A 17865-nucleotide genomic window follows, 5' to 3' on the forward strand; every position below is an offset into this window, starting at 1 on the left:
TAACATCGTTATTTCAAGCATTTCTCATCCATTTGTGTACATTATGTAGAGCAAAACTCGACAATTCTGTAGCCACGTGAGAACTATATATTTTCACTTAAACTGAAAGTGCGCAGCTCGAAAGCACATACATGGGACGCTCCTAAACTAGCCAGTATCGAAAACTCATATATCTGTATATCTCGGCCCCACAACTGCAGGTGCATGCCGCCTAAGAAGACAGTGATGATGATCCATATTGATTATGAGAACAGATAATAATTATAATGACCACATCGATTTATTAAATGTATTGAGAGAAAGGCCTCTTCAGTAATGGCAGTAATTTTCTTTTTACCGAGAACCTTGCCTTGAGAGTGGGCGTGATGCAGGGTCGTCTAATCTCACATTTTTATTATGTACAATATTACAGTTGTATGTTGTTTCTCTAAATACACCTAATTAAAGCGCAAAAGTCAAAGTTGTTCTACGGGTCGACCTGGGCTCCAAAGTACGAACAAAATGAGGAACATTAAAGTAATGATGCATTAAAAGCTTTAACTGCCCGCAGTCGATGCGCTGGGACACGGCTATAAAGATAACATTCACACTTTTTTTCACCTTTGACGAACATTTTTCCATCCACATTCTGAGTTGAAGTGATGATGCTCGCCTGGATAGACGTGTGAATGCTAGGGTGGCAATGCGAGAAGTCTACAGACATGGCTTTCGACAACATTCTGTCAGTCATCGGGGAATTCGGGATCTACCAGAGGAGGATCTGTGTTCTCCTTGTTTTACTTTGGTTCCCTGGCGCCGCTAACGTTCTGTCGATCGTCTACCTATCTGCTCCAGGGGACCATTGGTGTTCAGTAAGCCATTCAACTCTACCCTGCTTAATCTCTATAATCATGAATTATCGAAGTATTCTCGGCACATTTTACAGTGATGGTATTATGTACACATTTACCTGCGTACATTGTCGTTAAATTGTATTGTCTTACACCGCAAAGAACGATTTCACAATATTATGATTTATCTTCAGGCACTGTCATTAAATTTAACATTAACACCTGCAAAAAAAAAGTTTTCAACATTACAGTTTTTTTCATATTACAGTCAAAGTATAAACAGAATGTCACTTATTTCGTCATAAAAAGCATTACGCAAAAATTAAGAGTATACAGAAAGGGAAGTGAGGTACATGTCTGCCAAATAAACTCAAAGTCAAACGAAAAATATATATATATATATTTTATGGACCATACCATAAATGCGCATTATATCAAATCTATATTTGTGTGGAGAAAAGGTGATTGAAAAAGGCATCAACTCTGTGGAATCCTCTTCCCCAAATGTTCCCGGTAACCCAAACGGTAAGATTATATCAAATCATAGACCTACCACTACTGCTGCTACTGCTACACACGTGGACTATAAACAAACGTGTCTTTCTTTGATCCCATCCTCACCGCCCACACCTGATATGTGCATGTGAATGAGTTCTAAGAGTATTAAGACAATGAAGATTGTGTAATCGTGCATCATCACTGACAACAGTCTCCCTCATGTCGGTCTTATTGGCTGAGGTGCCTTTTCAGAAATTCAAACTAAACTGACTTTGAGTAAACACCAAGGATGGGGAGCAGCGAACCTCAAAACATGACAAATTTTGCGTCGCAAAATTGATCAAGTGGACACTAGTGGACACGTATGTACACGTCGTCTGCCGCTACTGTGTATGTTTAATCTAGAAGAATGTAAAAAAAAAGAATGGGAAAAATTAATCACAAATCACAATCGACCTGCCAAAATATTTGCTTGTTCTTTTAAAGCACGTGAATTTTTGGCAAATGAAAGGGTTTAAGTGATGATTTTCCAATATATATTGCAACTCCACGTACATTTTTCTTGATTTAAGAGAGTTGTTGTTGTTGTTATCATTATCATTAGTAGTAGTAGTAGTAGTAGTAGTATATAGTAGTAGTAGTATTTAATTTTTAGATTTCTTAAGGCGCCGTCTTGTCCAGACTGGCTGTCGGCGGTTAAGATGAGATCAAAGCAGGAAGCATGAGAAAAATGTTATTGTAAAGCTTTTGACAGAAATAGCTGCACGAATTAAAAAGCAATGAACGTCCATGTGTAGTAATTCCTTGATTAAATAGACTGTCTTTACGTTGAAAAAGCTTGGCATCCCTAATCGTTTCCGGCAATGTTAACTTTTTCACTTTCTCTCTCTCTTGTTTTGTTTTTGTTTTGTTTGTTTGTTTTTTGCTTCTTATGAGTAACAGGCATACAGAATGTAATGCATTATCTTCACTAAATATGAGCTCTTCATCGTTCAAGTATTAACATTTTCAATATCAACTTTCACGAAATTAAGTCAACTTTATCTCTTCGACATGAAAAATCTTTGTTAGCAGACAATTACATTTCAAGTGTTCCTCTTTATTTATTTATTTATTTATCTATTTATCTATTCATTTATTTATCTATCTATTCATCCATTCATCTATACATGATGATGACGATTATTGTTATTATTGCTCTATTATTTATTCATTTATTTGTTTGTTTGCTTATTTATTTATTTATTTAATTATTTATTTATTTGCTCGTAAAATTTCTACAGACGTAATCAGGACGTCAAATGAGCCAGCAACTAAAATCATAATTGACTAAAAGAACCCGAGGATCTTATGTCATGATTATGTTGGTACTGAGTAATCTGCAGACATCATGATCACGACTTACTGCAAAATCAGAAATTTCGGGTGCATAAAAATGAAAAATTCGCAAAAGTTCTTGTCTACACTATGCCAGTGGCATTTCAAGAAGATTTCATGCCGCGAATATTTCTGGTTTTACAGTTAGTATTCACCTGTCATTTTTTGTGTCCTTCGGCATTACTCCAATCAAAGAAGGCACGTCACTGCTTCCCCATTTAATAGTAAATTATTGTCAAAAGGATCAACCTCGAAAGGCCAATGGCCTACTGCTGATTTTCACCACCATATACTCAAGCTATTCTGTCAACCTCCATCACACACTTTTTAATTGTGACTATGTACTTAATACCTGAAATAATTTTGATTTGAACATGTATATTCTAATTGATTGTCTTCCTGTATCTTTTTAAACTGTATTTGTGGAAATAAACTTGAATTGAATTGAATTAATTCTTAAAAGTCGTACAAGGGTGGATTCAGGAATTTCGTAAAGTGGGGACGGGGGGGGGGGGGCTCGATTTTTCTTTTTATTTCTCTTGTTTTAACAAAAATTAAGGGGGCGCGCCCGATGCACCCGCCCCTGGATCCGCTACTGTCGATCGTATATCGTCGATCGATCGTCGATCGTTGATCGTCGATCGTCCCTTTGGACACGTCACGAAATTTTCATGGTTAAAACTTGTAAAGAGTAATGCCTCCTAACATTGAATATGAACTCTTGCGGTAATACACCCAAGATTTATTTTATGAAAAAATAAGTCCATGTCACTCAAGAATACACCCGGAATACACACTCACACTTTGTACCAAGAATAACGGTTGAAAATTTACGGGGTCCCAATAAATTCACCGGAAATATGTAATACTGTTTCCCCCTCCATCATAAAGAAGTTGTCAGTTTTATTCTTAGGAAAGGGTCTGGCAAACCTATCTACAATATACCAGCTTAAGAAAGGGATTTTACTTTTATGGTTGCACAAAGGACACACAAACTGTAAGACACAGCATTAGTCTATCTGTCTCTCGATCAATAGTACCGGTAGGTTTACTTCAAATGAATCAATCCCCAAGCAACCCAAACATGTCCGTTTTAAACACTTCTCACCTCAAAGCCGAATCCAAACTATTCTCTGCATGTAGACCTTTCATTCGTTTCACTTGGTTCTTTTGCGTTAGTGCGATGTTCGTTATTCCGAAGATTCGTTAATCCGAAAACGAAAAAAAAAAAAAGGTGCGTACTAACGAAGCTTCGTATTAGCGAATTAACCTTGGAATAACGAAACTTCAGAATAACGACTTGTAACGATGCGTTCTAGGTAACATCTTTTTCATATCTTATACAACGTGTCAAAACTCACCGCTGCCACAGGTTTCTGCTTGGGATTCTGCTAACTGTGCTGCCCTATCCCTTAGCGAGTCAGAGTGCGGAGATCTAAAGAAACGCCTTAGCATACCCCACAACGAAACTGAGAAGGGAGAACCTTCCTATCTCCAGTGCTACCAGTACAATGTTTCTGGTGTGAGTTTTCAGGATGCGATTCGTGAGGATGGCGGAGATGCGGGGCAGTATGACGTCATTCCCTGTCAGCATGGGTGGGAGCATGACAGGGCGTGGCCGGAGTACACCATTGAGCAACAGGTGTGCCATTTTCATTTTCCCTCAATGGCAAAATCGAATGGTATGCAACTATTAATTGATTCTATTAGTACAAGTCAAACAAGTGTAGGCCAAATCTACCAGTATTTGTTGTTCTCAGGAACTTTACTTTCTTCATCAAAGAACATAATCATAAATCTCAGGCAGATTTGTTATACTGTTGAACTAACTAGCTGAAAATTATCCTCATCCATCTAGAAGCATCAAAGGAGGACTCCTTCTTGAGTCTCGTACCAATAGAAATGATTCTATTCTTACATATGAAAATAAGAAAGTGAGGACAAGATACTGATGAATATTTCCTGAAATTATTTGTCTAATAAACACAAAAGTTTAGAAGGGGTTGTAGTCTAATATCTATCACACACTGAGAATAATTTCTGGTTATAAAGCTTGACGCAAATTTATTTGATGAATACCTCTATTGTTTTGTTTTATGTCGGTCTTTTATCTGTGTTGTATTTTCTCCATAGTCCATATGATTTTTACTTTGTATACCCTAAATCTATTGTGCTGTGTTTGAAATGCACGGACTTGCAGAACAACAACTGGATCCGCAAGTTCCTTTTATCACCATACTAAAAAAGATAAAATGAAATGAAAGAACATGATAGTAAATGCAGTTGTTTGTGTATCTGTTTTCATCTTTAGTTTGATCTGGTTTGCCACCGAAAGTACCTGGTGAATCTTTCGCAGACGATATTTTTCCTTGGAGTCTTCATAGGATCGTTCGTGTTTGGCGCTCTGGCTGACAGTGGGGACAAATTATATGTATTCCTGTTTGTTTATCTGCTTGCTGCCTTTAATTCTCCAATTTTCTCGTAAAAAAGAGAGAACAAAAATCATACATGCACGCAAAATCATGCAAGTAAATGCATAGATATTTGGATAATGCATGTTATCCCGAAAGTTTCTTAGGGTTACCAGTATTTCTAGTGACGAAACGTAAAGGTATTAGTCCAAGTATATAATATCACTGCTATGTAAAATGCTGTAAATTGAGCCTATGCCTATCATTGGAGTATGCAATTGAGAGTGCATGATCAAGACGATCTATACTATCTTAATTAGTGTTGTAGATCGTGCTTTATTTGGGTAAGATTATTAAAGTAGAATATACAATTAGCTGTTATCATACTTATGGCATAAATTCCTAGTGGAGACATTCAGAGTAGGTATTCTGACAACCACATATAGGTTTGGTAAAGTAAACATGTTTGACTGCAATGACTTGTCTTCTTATGTGTCATATCTTGGTATTTGAAGTACGCATATGTCATATTCTGTGGGGAGTTATTACCATTCAAAGCTATGAGAACGGGGAAAGTCTATACGTGCCGTCTTGATAGCATCACTGATTTGAAACTGGTGCATGTATTCATATTCATGTGATTAAGAAAAGGATGTGACGTATGGTTGTCTCAGTAGATTTGTATTTCACGGTACATTACTGGGCAAAAATGTGCTTATGTTATTTCATTTCATTCTATTCCATTCCCACGATTTGGGTGGAAAATATAACAAAACAGCACAAGACCATACAATATTAAGAAAATCGTAACAGACAGCTATATATCAAGCAATTATATGAAATAAATATTAAGATAATGATTTTTTTTTCTTATCAAAGTCACAGAATACACTTAAAACGACTCTAGGGGCCGCCAAAATTATATTTGAAAATTAAAATATGTGGGAGAACCTACTGAAAAGCAGATACTTGTGGGGGTATAGGACCTCAGAAAAGAAGTGGCACATGCACACACAGACACACACGACAAGCATGTCATAAAACAACAAACAACAGAGAGAAATGAAAGGGAGAGAGAGAGAAAAAAAAGGTTACAGTTCGTTATTCCGAAGGTTCGTTATTCCGAAGGTTCGTTCATCCGAAAATGTGATGAGGTTTGTTATTCCGAAGATTCGTTAATCCGAAAATGAAATAAGGTTCGTTATTCCGAAGGTTCGTTAATTCGAAAGTGAAACAAAGCTCTTTATTCCGAAGGTTCGTTACGGACCCTATATCATTTCGGATCAACGAACCTTCGGAATAATAAACCCTGTTTCATTTTCGGATTAACGAACCCTTTTCCATTTTCAAATATTAAAACAAGCCTTCGGAATAGCGAACCCTATTTCATTTTCGGATTAACGAACCTTCGGAATAACGAACCTTCGGAATAACGCAACAAATGTTCGGAATCACAAACCCTTTTTCATTTTCGGATTAACGAACCTCTAGGTATAGGAAATTTGTGTGTTTCGGATTAACGGACCTTCGGAATAACGAACCTTCGGAACAACGAACAGCACCCGAAAAAAAGATAATGGGAAATAAGAGAGCAAATTTGACGTAACTGAAGACAGCTATAGACTATGAACTTTCCTTTGGAACAGTTTGCCCGTGATTATTGGAACATTTGCATTGTTCGCATCTAAGTTGATTGGCTCAGCAATGGTACACACGACATTCGCACACACGTCGTGGAAACTACACACAAACCGCACCAGAATGGTTTTCGGCTTTTCGGCTCCATTGTCAGGACACATTCGGAGGAAATCTTCTCGGAATGTTCGACTTTGCCATTTTCTATTCAACATTTGCATGCATTGCAAATCATTTGCTTGCTCAGTGAAAACAGCCCTTACACATGGCGTTGCAAAAATGTTCGTAAACAGCAAGAGATTATAGTACAGGGGTGAAGATAATTATGCGGTATGATTTTCTTCAATTTGTCATGTACTGTTTTCCACGGGCAGCGACACTACCACCAGGCTATCCCTGGTCGCCGACAATGACACGATGAACTCGTGTCAGTCACTCGTGTTTCAAGTTCATCAATGGCGTCGTAATTTCGTGAAAAGGATAAAGTTTTGGTACCTAAAAAGTTTCCCTGAGTTTCCTTGTCTTAGTTTGTGTTTCAGGTTAAAGTACCTTTCATATAACTAACACTGTGAGACTTAAGGCCACCGCACACTATACGATCAGACTGGTCTTAAAGTCTTAAGCCAAGCTGGGTCTTAAGACCAGTCGTACGACCGGACACCGCACACTATACGACCCGACTGTAAAGCGCGCGCAGTGCGCACTGCGTGCGCTTGCATTTTACTGCATTGTGAATGGCTGAAAGCCTACGACCAGTAGTAGAAATTCAACATGTCAAATCTCTACGACTGGCGCTAAGACCCAGTCGTACGACTGGAAACTGCATGGCAAGACTATGACGTCACACTTCTAGTCTTAAGGTCTTAAGACCAGTGAATCGGGGCAAAATCGTGTAGTGTGCGGCGGGCTTTACTCGCCCCAAATTGCTCTCATGTCTTTAGTAATCATGCAATAATGGTTTCGTACCAGAGCAGAGCGGAAGTTGTTTCTCTTGGGCAAAAAAACCCCAACATATTGAAAGCCAATACTCAGGTCGGGTGTCACTGGGAATGGACATCATTTGCATGCAATGACAGACTTTTGGTGAGATATAGTGATCCTGTGAGAAGGCCAAGGCATCACAGTCTACTATACAGGTAGTGGAATTGCCTCAACTATTCACGACTTCCTGTTACATCTCAGCGAAACTATCACTCATTTAAGTTGTTTTACATGTATTAGCGCATCCTGCTGTGATAAAAATAGAAATATCTTTGGACTATGCACTGAATGCATTCAGGGTGTACTTGTCATCGATGACCTTATGTCCGTTTACGTTATTCCGATTTTGATTGTGCCATAATTACCACCGTCTTTTAGCTTCTGCCCCTTTTCTGTGTTCTGTTATCGCAAAATACTTTAGCAGTCATTTTCTTCTTTTTTGAAATACTTCATTTGCGGCAAAGTCTTGCTATCACTTATCAAAATCTATAAAGGTGATATCTCTTCAGATGATCTATATAGTGGGGGCGTTGTGGTATAGTGGATAAGACTCCCGACTCCCGATCGGAGGACCCGAGTTCGAATCCCGCCCAGTGCTGTCGTCCTTGGACAAGATGTTTTACCCACCATGTCCCTCTCGACCCAGGTGTATAAATGGGTATCTGGCAACGGGTAATGATAGGGTAATAATAATAGCAGGGCCCTCTGGTAGAACAGTGGCAACACTGAAGAGGCTACCCTGGCTAGATAAGACTTTATTGTTATTATATAGTTTATTGCCTTTGGGAACTTCACTCTAACTACTCTAACTGGATAGATAAGACCTTATTATTATTATATAGTTTATTGCCTCTGGGAACTTCACTCTAACTACTCTAACTGGATAAATAAGACATTATTATTATATAGTTTATTGCCTATGGGAACTACACTCTAACTACTGTGAAAGGTGGTGCAATACAAAGCTGCGAATATTCAATAAAATGCTCCGCGTGTTGGCACTTCTATTCGAAGTCCACAATATATAGTGCTTTATGTTTAATGACGTGTATTATTGAAGCATCTTATATTCATTTGCTTGTCATTTATTACTTGTCTTTCTATACTGTCATCAATATTGACACTGTGTCATGTACAGTGCCTCTATAATATGGCTTCGGCACTTGGTTTGAACTCGAGCTCACCATCATTGTGATTCGCAAGGGCACTTAGTTCATTCATTTCTTTTTTTAATTTTCCTTTCCAAACATTATACGTAGATATTATATAACCGTCGACATGATAGTATATTTCATGAAACATAAAATTACATAAAAAACTTATGCGATTAACCGTCTAGCCATTTTAACCTGCTCGATCAGGATGATAGAGGCATGAAAAACAGTAGTAAGCTTATGCTGAGTCAAAATGAGCTGCCTGCTATAAAATTCAAGTACAATGAAAATCCAGTTGTCCAGACAACTCACATCAAATTTCGAAACATCGTTTGTTATTACTTAGATTACTTCGATAAGCCCTTCTTGAATTATTCACTTTTGCCGTTGCAAGGAAAGGCTATGAATCTAGTATACGTCCTGCATTATCACTGTGCTACATTTTGTTTTCTCAATCATTGATATTGATATGTTCCTAGACACCTGGCGGTACTTCTATTTCGACCCCAATTTTTTTGCTTTTGGTTGATTGATTGTAAGAGTCATAGTACTATCATCACTGCTTTCCTATTGTTTTGTATCTAATCTGATGGTTAAGTATGTCAACTGGATCTATTTTGTTGCTATCAATGATGAAAGCGATATATCTACTGGCGTTCTTGCCGCACCGTAGGCCCATTATACTACAAGTTTTACACACAGTGTTATTAAAGGCACCCAAGTTTTGGATTGAAGAGGACACTGTTGAATGACACGATGATCGCTGAAATTTTCATAGATTACAAAGATGGAAAGCTGGTTAATTGTCAATCAAAGTTGATTGCTTGCGTTCTTTTTGTACTGGCTTATTAGAGGTGCATTATTCGCTCTACGTAAGTACATCAATGGTCATGATGGTATATATGGAATATTGGACTTGCACAATTAAGAATATCGATCTTACTTAGATTAAGGTTTGACAGATTTTTTACAGATTTCCCTCTGAAAATCGGGTGACAAGAAAAAACAAAGGTCCTCACATTTTGGGTGCCACTTCTCAGCTATCAAGCAAAAACACACACAAAAAAGGGAAATCATAAAGGGGATGGGAGAGGATTGAATCCCCTACTAAAAAAAACCAAAAACAAAACAGACAAAAAACAATAAGGAGCCAAGTGGGGGGAGGGGTCGTGGAGGCTTACCCCCCCCCCCCTCCCCCCCCCCACCCGCCACTGTTGGACGTTCAGAACATAGCAGATGACTTAGCGTGAGTAGCTTAAACAGAGTCCTCTTGAACCCTAGGTCGGACCATTGTTCTTCAATAATCTGATGATCATGGAAAGAACCGACATCAAATCATGTTCATCAGCAGATATGCATTTTTGATTCATTGAATCTGTATCCGAATAAATGATGAATTTAAACATGATCCTACATGAATCTCTGTTTTGTTAACAAAGTATTGTAAAATCATTGAAATAGTTTTTTTTTCTAAATGTATAATGTAATAATACTCGCCCTGTTTGCCCTTCAATTCAATTCAATTCAATTCAAAGGTTTTATTTTCACTTCTTTCAACAGAATGTACAAAGAGTATAAATTCGACATGCGTTTGAAGGAATGTACATAGATAGCAAAGAATAACATTTGTCAGTAGTCATTACAAAATGAGGCATTTTTCATACAAACATATTTATACATTCTGCGAAAAAAAAAGTGGAGGTACCCACTCAAAAGACTGTGCTTGTACAATGTGGGCACCTCACAGGAGGAAAAAATAGGTGAATAACTTAACTATACAAGTGTGCGGGATGAAAAAAGAGGGTGGAAAAGGGGAGAGGGAGAAAACAGAAATAGAAGTAAAGAGACGAGACAACTAAAAACAAAAAGCCTAGATCAATCGATACATTCAAGATCAAACCAACAGAGACTATTTCTATTAGCCCTTTTAGAAGTGTAGAGCGTTGAAAGCGACGAGAAAGTGATATATACAATTGCATGGAATTGCTGATAGCGGAACATATTATCTGTTCTGTGAAGGCACGTGTAATAGTATACAAGTTTGCAATAAAATAAACAAGGGATGTGATGTGGAATGCCGCGAAAGACGCGACCTAACATGCCTATGAAAAATCAATAGTATCCCGGTGCTTACAAAGCCTACTTGCTAAAAAGATTAACAAACAAACTTAATTTTTTTCTGTTACATTATGAGACTTAAGGAGGAATGATTTCAATCTTTTTTTGAACGAATACAAGGAAGGAGCATTGTTGTGAGTAACACCTTTATATTTTGGTTTCGTTCTATCATATAAAGGGTTCGTTGCGTACCCTTTGTGACCTGCAGTGCAATGATTTTCTTTTATATGATTCTTCTTCGTGTTCTTTCTGAAATCTTGCTATTAGGATCGGCCGAAAGGTGGTGATTTTTCTCTGTCTTGGAATAGTGGTGGTGTTTGGAACAGCCGCGACATTTTCTACAAGCTACGTCATGTTCGTGGTTCTACGACTGGTCAACGCGGCGGCCTGCTGGGGTCTGATTGTTTTGGTGGCACCTATCATCGGTAAAAGAGGCGCGAAATTGCCAAGTTGATATTACCCTATCAACACTCATGGTCACCTTCGAAGATATTCAAAAAGACTGTCTGCCTGAGACGAGTGAAAGATAATAGACCTTTTTGTGTTTTGAAATGTGGTCCATGCTTTCATTTCATTCTCTTCCATATTCCTTCAAATGTATACTTTGAGATTGATTGGAGATGAAACTTTCTGATAACTTCACCGATAAAGATTTCTTTGTCATGTATACTAGCATAGTGTTAATTGCGTTTATCGTCAAGATACTTACAAACAACTTTATGAGCACACAATTCTAAGAGGATTTCAAAGTTCGGTTGATGAAAATCGGTTTTAAAGCGATCCTGATGAAAGGTTGGTGCCACATTTCACTAGGATTGCTTTGTTTTGGACATATCAGCTATTTCAAAACCAATTTTCATCAAATAAACTATGAATTCCCTTAGAATTATATGGTCTCACACATTACATAAGAGACTTTTCTTTATCTTAAAAGATATTAATAAAAAAGTTGGCTACCTTAGCCCCATCTCAAATGAAACTGTACCATCCTTTAAGTCATCTTTCGTAGTTGTTTTCGAAGTAATACGATGAAATATTCCCCAAATATAACGATTAAGGACCTCCCTTTCTTTGTGCAAAACAGTAAGATCATATTACTTTGAAACAAAAAAAAAAAATCTTGATGGTTGTACATCCCATGATTTTTTATCATGGCTTCTACTTAAACACTAATCAATGCAGTGCTAATTACGTCGATGCAGGGCAATTTGTCAATCAGTTGCAGTCCCATGATTATTGTGCACAATGCAATGTCTTGTATGTCGTATCAGTACAAATAAAAAAAAGAAGAAAACATAACGGAACAAACGTCCTCCCTAAAACAGGTACTGAATTTGTCGGCAGCTCCAAGCATGCTTTCATCGGAATCTTAATTTCTGTGGGATTTCCTGGAGGCTACCTCTACCTGACGTTCCTCGCTTATTTCATCAGAAACTGGCGTTTTCTCCTCATCGCCTTAAACCTTAGTTTTGTCCCGTACTTTTTCTTCTATCCGTAAGTTTAATCTTAGTAATAGCTGCGGAAAGAGGGATAATTCACTGGACTGTGTATATTCGTAAAGTCTTTACATCTTTCTTAATATGGCCTGAGAGTACTAAATGCATAAAGCCCCGGTTATAATGGTGAAAAAAAAACATATTATGGAAGCTTGCAATATATGTAAATCAGCTATAATTCTGGTTAGAAATAGATATAATTCATTTGCATGTTTGTTTTTCGTATCATAGGCAGATCGTAATAGGCGTAAGCGCGTCTTTGTGGATGGCAACTTAAAGACCGTACTTAAGTAAAACTGGTTTATTGCTACTTGGTTTAAAATTATGAGGTGGCCAGCTTTCCAGATCGTCTACCACCAGTATGGCTAAACTCATTTGGTCTACAATCAAGTTTGTCAAGTCTGCTAATTGTGTAGGTTTGTCTATAATGACTATTTTGTCTAATACCATTTAGCCTATTACCAATTCGTGTTTTTTTTTTCATTTAGTCTATTTTTATCTAGTCTATTTTTCATTTGGTTTATGGAAAGATCCCCAACTTACTGTTTAATATTCAGTTGGTCTAATAGGGCTACTCTCGTTTCGTCTACAGTTTCTGTTCAGTTCAGTGTTATTTCTACATTCCATTGTCAATACATGAGCAAATATGAATTAACCAACAAAACGATTTTAGTAACACCACCACAGTATGACACGAGCAAGATGGTAAGACGCCAGACATGTCACCCGAAGTCTATCACTTACTCTACTTCATTTTAAAATTTACAAAGGATGCAGTCTTATATAAAGAAGAAAAAATAAACAACAAAACAAGATAACCCTGAAAAATAAAGAGCAAGGGTTAACGTTGAGGGAAATTGGAGCACACTGTTTATTTTTCACTTCTATCAAACAGCTTGATTCTCGAATCTTTCCGATGGCAGCTGTCTATGGGAAGGCTCAAGGGAGCAGAGCTTACCATCAAGTGAGCAGCGAAGATCAACAAAGTCGCTCTTCCGACCTCAACGCTCGAGGAGCTCCAGGTATGGCCTTGATTGGTGAGAAACGATTTCCAGCAAGACACACCTCAAATTCCATCCTGTTTCAAGTTATACCGACCACAGAAGATGTATACTATACAGCATGCATTAGCATCAGAATTTATTGTCAAATATATGTTTTTGCTTATTTTTCTTTGTTCTCTTTTGCTTATGGTGTTGTTTTTGTTTTGTGCCTGTTGACAAAATCAAGAATTGTTGTGAGTGAACGGAGTCGTAAAAATGTAAAACATGATGTCGGTCCATCTCTGAAAATGAACCGTTGTCGGACGGACTATAGTTGATACATTGTAATAAGACAGAACATAGTGCAAAGCTCTAAATCAAGGCTTGTTTCACTTGTTCCCATGAAATGACCAATAGACCTGTACTGCAGAAATAGCCTATCAATTCTACATGATAATAATAATACATGAAACTTATATATATTGGGCAAAATCCACATTGCAGAATGCTCAAGGTGCACTACGGAATGTTTGCACAGTGGGTATCCTGATTTTGTTTATTTCGGGGTCCAGAAAATTCTATGGTGATGAATTATCAAAGGCATCGAAGGTCTTTATCTAAAACAAGGTTTCTAAACATATAAGATGGCATGATGGTACCCTTGTCACTGCATGAGCAAACACCCTGCACCTGATTTGTGTGTCTGTTGAGTTGGTGCATATTTGCGTCTGTTAGGGAAGGGCGGGAAGGACAGAGCTTGTTTAAGTTTGTTTGAACGAGGGCGGGTTTATACGTTATATATATAATAATTATTATTGACCAGGAATAATCACGCCTCTTCTGAGTACAGTTTAATTATTCTCCTCTGCAGGGAAGTATTAGTATTTCAACCAAGGATAAATCACGCGAACCGAACATTACCGATCTTTTCCGAACGCCGGTCCTCTGAGTACGAACGCTGATACTGGTTGCTCTGTGGTGATTGAACATCATTCAGCGGTGTGAAGGTAACAGGCTGAGCGTGCGGTAAATGATGAAAATGTGTATGAATCTGTTGCAACTTTCATGTCTCTACGTCCATTGAACTTTCGAGACTTCGGACCTTTTTAGAGTTTGGTTAAAATGTGTAAAGAAATTTTGTATTAATTCATACCCAGATCGTTAACGTTGCATCATAATTATTTATGCGGAGCCTTATGTGGAATGTATTCATGTTCCTCTCTCTCTCTCTCTCTCTCTTTCTCTCTCTCTCTCTCTCTCTCTCTCTTGGAGGGGGGTCACAAAGCAAAATGTTGATCTACAAATTGCAATAAAAGAAGTAAAGGCACTCAAGTTTGACATACAGTGGAAGCTTGCTGAAAGTGGGTGGGCATTACAAGACTATTGTCTTTCCAGATATAGAGGCCCGACAAGACGAATGAATACAGGTGAATGCAAGTTGTCGTGATTATTATACAACTTCTGCTTTGATAATGCTGAAGTAGTGATATAACTATCTCCATTACATTTTAGATAACGACAGAACACTGCTGCCATTTGGGAACTTACTGCCGACCTTCGAAATGCAATCGCAGAGTGCATGAACACAATTGAACTCATTTCTTGTTTCGTAACAGGATGGCGAACAATTTGATATTTTACGCTCTTCATCTGAGTACGAGTACCTTCGGGGTCAACATCTATATAGGTTTTGTGATTTCTGGAGTGCTAGAAGTGGTCGCAGTTTGTCTTTGCGTCTTCCTGGTCGACAGCACCGGTCGAAGACCAACCTGCATTGTCTCCGTTATCGTAGCAGGATTGGCAAGCTTCGCCGTGATACCTTCTCGTAAGTGTACTTCCTACTGTACAATACTCCATTGAGACGTTGTAAAGTAAGTTCTTTTATAAAGATGACGTGCGTGTACGAAAGGAAACGAGCATAAATAATGGCTCATATAATTATGACAATATTTTTGTGTATCCGTATGACTTGAAGGCAGGACCTACATGATTAAAGAATTGAATAGCGTCTAGAATGCCAGTCAAATCCGGGACAGTAAAATGCTATTGACATGCCCTTCAATTAGCCTTCATGAAAGTGCGAACAATAAATCATGCCTCATTAACACATTCTGTCCATAACTAATGCCAACTTTCAAAGCAGTAGCACTATCTTTTCAAAAGTTATTAGAGTTGAAAGCGAAGAGTGTGGACAAGGTTTTTCAGAAATGAAAAAGGGATTCTACAGACACAGCTAATCACATTATTCTACCAAAAATGTTCGAGATAAATTGCTAAAAAAACACACTTTCCTGCCCGTTTTATGATACTAAATTTTAGCACAATGTAAAAGAAGACCCGTTCTTTCAGAAAATATGAAAAAATCAAGTTCGGCTAGGTTGACCCATTTCACTTATTTTCAGTCCTCGCGCAAAATCAGTGTGTGCGACTTTATGTTCGTTTTGAGGTGCACGGTCACATATGATATATGTATATATATATATATATATATATATATATATATATATGTATATATATATATATATATATATATATATATATAGTAAACGAATCAGTAGAAAAAGAACGCCGTAAAAAATAATAATAAATCCTAGATCTTGAAGATCTTAAAAACGGAGCATAGCTCTCAAATACTGAAAGGCAAGGTCACACTCTTCATCAGTGCCCATGGTGTGACAAAAGATCTTAATCAAACCCGTGATATATATATATATTATATATATATATATATATATATATATATATATATATATATATATATATAATATACCTAGGAGAAATATCAATATTGGTATATTGATTAAATAGTATTGATAATTGATTTCTGCTCCTAACACAGCTCCAGGTCCTATCAGAGCAGCCGTGGGACTGATTGGTAAGTTCGCCATCGCGTTATCTTGGGCGAGTTGCAGCATTTACGTCATTGAAGTACTTCCCACCCAGCTGAGGTGATCTTAATTTCTCAGAGTTTTCTTAGACATTAATCTCTTCCCATCTCACCACTTGTCTTTCATCATTTTTCTTGAATCCATCGAGCGTCTCCCTTCTCGATTTTGAGCGATACATTTCTTCGTATTGTTTCCAGTGGAATAATAACCATCATTGATGTATTGTGATGTATACAGAAATGATTCGGTTGAATAATAATGAATTATGGTTCTGTATATTTTCTTCATCTTTGTAGAAGAAACAGTAAATGAATATAGTCATAGCACATATTTCTACACAGAGGGGAGATATCATTTTTTTCGTCTTGTAGGAGCGTAGGAATGGGTTTATGCTCCACAACGTCTCGTGTCGTTGCTATGGCGACTCCACTTCTACTGCTCCTCGCTGAGGTGTGGGCGCCCGCTGTGCTCGTATTGCAAGGGGGCGTTGCAGTGTGTACATCGATCTTAGTCCGTCTACTGCCAGAAACCATAGGAAAAGCATTGCCTGACACGCTGGAAGAAGGGGAGAATTTCTGCAGGTACTATACACCTTTCTCTATCTGTTCTTTAATTTTAGTGTCTCTGATCTATCGAGTTATTCCACCAATTTTCAATTCTCCGACGTATTGACGAACCAACAACAACTTAGAAACACAAATCATAGAAATAATGAATGTGAGTATATGTGTTTGTTAACTGCTTCGTTTACCATGTATAAACTACAGACATGGTAATCCGCAAGAGATATGAAATGATTTTAAAAAAGTGTTACTTGTAATGCTGCAAAGTGGCAATGCGTAAATACTCTTCGCAGTTGTTGACATGGATTGTCGACACGTGGGATCAGTTAAAGATATTTTAAGTAGTTTTTCCGTCTCGCGTTTTGAATTAAGTATCTATAGTTTGTTATGTATATCAGGAGAACGTCTTGTTAGAATAATAATAATAATAATAATAATAATAATAATAATAATAATGACAATAATGATAATAATGATAATAATTGTTTTGGATATAAACTCCAAATTTTATTGTCCAAGAATGGAAATTCTTTTTGCCCAATTGATCGTGGGCCCGGCAGCCACTGAGCAGCGTCAGATCGACGTTGCTCTAACCTTTTCAACTGTTGAACGGCAAACAAGGTAGCAGCAACTCCCATCCTTGAACGTCTTTTGGTATGACGCGGCCGGGGTTTGAACCCACGACCTCCCGATTGTGAGGGCAGCCGCTCTACTCACTGAGCCAACACATCGGTATGAACAACTGAAAGTCTTGCGTAAGTGTTCCGACAAACCATTTTCCTGGTTTGAATTGAATGCAAGTTGAATGCAAGTTAAATATTTCTATGTTGATCTTTATTTTAGGGACGAACCTGCCATGGGGTGTGAACCATGGACACGCAGAAAACGACCGAAAGAGGACTCGTCTCCAACAAGCGGCGCCAAAGTGTAG

At 37.8% G+C, this 17865-nt stretch overlaps 1 pseudogene; it reads left to right on the forward strand.

The window, feature by feature from the left end:
- The first annotated feature begins 701 nt into the window (after positions 1 to 701).
- LOC139739100 (organic cation transporter protein-like) lies at positions 702 to 17865 on the forward strand (annotated as a pseudogene).

The sequence above is a fragment of the Diadema antillarum genome, unplaced genomic scaffold, assembly GCF_040938485.1.
Source record: "Diadema antillarum isolate AM-2024a unplaced genomic scaffold, OU_Dant_1.0 seq00000782_RagTag, whole genome shotgun sequence".
Classification (NCBI taxonomy): domain Eukaryota; kingdom Metazoa; phylum Echinodermata; class Echinoidea; order Diadematoida; family Diadematidae; genus Diadema; species Diadema antillarum.